The following is a 4,822-nucleotide window of genomic DNA, read 5'->3' as shown; positions in this document are numbered from 1 at the left end:
CATAAATATTGACATACTAGGCATTGGTGAGGTCAGATGGACCGGCATGGGGTGTTTTGAATCAGATGATCATACGATATACTGCTCTGTAGATGAAAAGGTGAGAAAAAAATGGGGTTGCTTTCATAGTTAGAAAAGCCATTTCTAGATCCGTCTTGAAGTACAATTTTGTGAGTGACAGGATAATACCCATACGCATATAAGGAAGTCCAGTGAATATCACTATCATTAAGATAGATGCACCAACAACCAGAGCCAAAGAATAGGAAACAGAATATTTCTATCAACTTTTACTGTCAGAGATCGATCGAACATGCAATCAAGATGCATTGATAATAATGGGTGACTGGAATGCAAAAGTTGGGAACAGAGAAGAAGAATCATTTGTCGGAAAACATGGACTCGGAGACCAAGTGGAACTGGAGATAGAATGATTGAATTTTGCACAATCAATGACTTATTCATTGGAAACACATTTTTTAAGAGACGTAAACGCAGGTTATACATATGGATTTCACCTGATGGTATGTATAGGAATTCGATCGATTACACCTGCAGAAGGAACCACTGGAGAAGCTCAATATCAGCTGTGAAAACTAGGCCGGGAGCTGATTGTGGAACAGACCACCAGCTACTCATATGCAACTTAAAGCTGAAGCTGAGGAAAATTTAACCGAATCCACAAGAACCAAAATATAACTTAGAGTCTATCCCACCTGAACTTCAGAACCATCTCAAGAACAGGTTTGAGGCCTTGAACACGAATGAGCGAAGACCAGATGAGTTGTGGGAGGAAATCAAGGGTATCATCCAGGAAGAGTGCAAATGTTCACAATCTATATGAGATCTTATTTCTTGCTTCATTAGACTAAAATAGCTGGAATACCCATTTCAAGAATCAATTTAGAAACCAGAGTATTTTTGTTATATCTTGAATACTGTCTAGAATGTAGAAGATTCATTTCTTTGGACAGAGCATTCCCTTTTAGGTAGATGGTGGAAGACTTTGCCATTGATTATTCAGATTAATGAAATTCTTTTCCCATAGACCTCTCTTAACTTGATATAAAAATAATATTCAAGAAGCAGCCAACATACACAAATATGAGAGAAACACTAAAAACAATGATTACAAAATATTGACACACATTATTTAACATTTTTACTTATATCTTTTCTTTGTGGTGTGGACTGTGGAATCAGAACAGATCCATAGCTCATCTTCTGGTTGGTTTCAGAGGCAGTTAATTGCAAGGGAGGAGATTTCCCATTCTTCTCCCCCAGAGCAGTTGATGGTCTTGAAGCAGTTGCCTTTGGAATTACAGTGCAATTTCCAGCCATTAGTCCATCCAGGCTAACACTTGAATATCTAAAGTATTGAAAACTGAAATTAAATATCAGTTGAGTACACAGTGCATGCCAAGAACCTGGTACAGTAAAAATGTTGTTATTGTTGTTGTTGTGATGTGCTTTTGAGTCACCTGTGACTCATAGCGACCCTAAGTACAATAGCCCTAAACTCTGCTCTATCCTGTGCCAATCTTCTAGTCTCTGACAGGCCTATATCCCCATTATCCCAGTGACAGAATCAATCCATCTCAAAGAGGGTCTTCCTCTCCTGTGTTGTCCCCCCCCCAAGCATGACGTCCCTCTCCAAGGACTGATTCTGCCTTGCAACATGTCCAAAGTATGTCAGACAGAGCTTCAGAATTCTTACTTCCAAGGAGAAGCCTGAATTCACCTTCTCCAGGACAAACCTGTTTGTTCTCCTAGTAGTTCATGGTATAGTCACTGCTTTTTTCCAACACCAAATCTCAAAGGCATTGACTCTCCTTCTATCATTCTTAATTATTGTCCAGATCTCTCATGCATAGCAAGTAATTGCAAAGACCATGGCTTGTATCAGGTGCACCTTAGTCTTCAGACTGACATCTTTGCTCCTCAGTATTATGGAGAGAACTATGACAGCTGACTTTCCCAATGCAATTCATCTTTAATTTCCTGGCTGCTGGTACTATGCTTGTTGACTGTAGAGCCAAGTATACTGGAGTTGTCAACAATCTCAATCTCTTTATCATCTATCATGATGCTGTCAGTTGGCCCAGTGGTGAGAATCTTTGTTTTCTTGATGTTGAGCTTCAATCCATATTGAAAGCTGCAGTCCTTGACCTTATACAGCAAGCACTTCAGGTCCTCCTCAGTTTCATCAAGCAGGGTTTGTCACCTGCATAATGAAGATTGTTGATGAGTCTACCTCCAACCTTGATGCTATAATTCTCTTCATAGAGCCCAACCTCCCAGGTAATCTGTTCTGCATATAGATTGAAAAGGTACGAAGATATGACACATCCTCAATGCACTCTTCCCAATTTTGAACCATGCATTGTCTCCTTGCTCTGTTCTGATTACTGCCTCTGGGTCAAAATATAGATTTTGTATAAGTACAATCAAGAACTCTGAAATTCCCACTCTACTGAGTCAGCCACAGTTTGTTTTGATCCACACAGTCAAATGTCTTTGCAAAGTCAACGAAACATAGATAGACATCCCTCTGATACTCTCTGCTTTCAGCCAAGATCCATCTGCATTAGCTATAATACCCCTAGTGCTACGACCTCTTCTAACTCCAGCATGCACTTCAGGTATTTCTGTTTGATGTGCTGTTCCAGTCGTTTTTGGATAATCATCAGCAAAATCTCGCTTGCATGTAATATCAATGATACTGTTCAATAATTTCCACACTCTATTGGATCACCTTTTTTGGAATGGGAACAAGTATAAATCTCTTCCAGTCAGTAGGTCAGGTTGTTGTCGTGCAAATTTCTTGGCACAACTTTGAGGACATCCAGGGCAGCATCTGTTTGTTGGACTATGTCAGTCTGCACACCATCAATTCCGGGGGCCTTATTTTATTTATTTTTTTTTTTTGCAAATTCTTACAGAGTAGTTTGAACTTCTTCCTTCAGCACCACAGGCACTTGCTCATATGTCATTTCATAAAATTCTTCTGTGTCCACCAATTCCTTTTGGTACAATGACTCTGTATACTCTTTCCATCTTCTTTTAATGATTCTTGGATTACTTAATACTCTGCCCAAAGCATCCTTATATATTGGAACTTGAGGTTTGAATTTGTTCTCTAGTTCCCTGAGCTTAAGAAATGCTGAGTGAGTTCGGCCTTTTTGACTTTCTAACTCCAGCTACTTGCACATTCCATTATAATACTTTGTCTTCCTGCACTGCCCTCAGGAATCTTCTGTTCAACTCCTTAATATTTTGAGATGATGATGTCTATAGATAGGTGCAGAGACATAAGGATTGATCCAGATAGATAAGTGGAGGCAAGAGCACTATCGTTTCAATGTAAGGGGATTGTACCTGCTGTATTTGTGCTATTTCCCTCTATTCTAAGAATCACATGCAAAACTCTTAGTTCTTACTTCTCTTCAGCATGACACTGACTGCCTTCATCTCCTTATTTGACAAGTGAGTTGAAAGGGGAATTTGGGCCTGTGAATCCATTTTTTTTTTCTTTTTCTCTTCATCTTTTCTTTTTGGGGAGGAGAAACTCCTATCTAGAAAGCTTATAGAAATAATATAAGCCTCCCACCCAAAATTTGGCAAAGGAATGAAAATAGATGTTACCACATTTAAGCAAAAATAAAAAGGTGTGAAAAATTAATTACTTGTTTACGAGCCTCTCTGAAAAGAGGTTGACAGTACGGTTTGAGGGAGCCAGGTAGAATACCAGATTTGTGTTCAAGGAATGGCCTGGAGTAAAGGTTCTTACCTGGCTCCAGACAAGAAATGCCTAGTTTTGTAAGTGCCAACTATAGAACACTCAAGTTGTCTAAATAATTTACTAAGATGTGTGGCCACATGCTAAAAGGGCTTAGTGTAGCTTGAAAATAGGCTATAGTTAAAACATAAATATCTATATCTATCTATCTATCTATCTATCTATCTATCTATCTATCCACTATCTTTACAGTCACTGAATCAATGAATCTTATCAAGGGTCTTCCTCCGCTGTAGGTGTGTCACAGACAATAAGTTTGGTTAGAGCAGGGTTTAGAACTGTTGTACATAGGGTCCTTACGAGTCTCAAGTGACTCGACGCCACATAACAACAAGAACTACATCTTGACTACGTTATCACACCAATATGTTACCAGCTTTATGTCTTAAACAGCCTAGAAATGACCTTTCTTTAAAAAGTTGTCTGTTATAATACAGATTTCTCTCAAATTAAAGGATGAAGACTGGTTAATTCTGTGTCAGAAAAGTAGCCTACAGAAATAAGTAACATTTTGCAACCTTCTATCAGTTCTAAAGGTCATATGTCAGTTTTATTTGCCTTACTTGTCTTTTTTAACAATTGTTTCCCATTTTGAGCTAAAAATGAATATTGGTTTTTGTTTAGGGTGGAGGAGTGGACTGATTAAACTATTTAAAAAGAAGCTGTGAAGACAGAACCAGATAAATTTTAACTTCTCATTTTGTAAAAGGTTATTACTGAATCTAATATTTCAAATGTCTGTGTTAAAGCTTAACAGACATAAAAATACTATTTTTTAAAAATGCTGTTTCTTAAATTTAATATCACGCAAAAACTTTTTAGTTATTTCTTCAGTAATTTTATATATGTTGTTGTGTTCTGTAGACTCAGTACTGATCCATAGCTGACCCTCCAGCGGGTTTTCAGAGGCAGTTATTTGCACAAGAGGAGATTGCCCATCTTTCTCCTGTGGTACAGCTGGGATATTTGAACCACATGCCTTCAGGATTGCAGTGCAGTTACTTGCCACTAGGTTTTTATTTT

Source organism: Elephantulus edwardii, unplaced genomic scaffold (assembly GCF_000299155.1).
Source record: "Elephantulus edwardii isolate Elephantulus edwardi_28Jun2011 unplaced genomic scaffold, EleEdw1.0 scaffold00293, whole genome shotgun sequence".
Classification (NCBI taxonomy): Eukaryota; Metazoa; Chordata; class Mammalia; order Macroscelidea; family Macroscelididae; genus Elephantulus; species Elephantulus edwardii.
Note: the sequence above shows the minus strand (reverse complement) of the source record.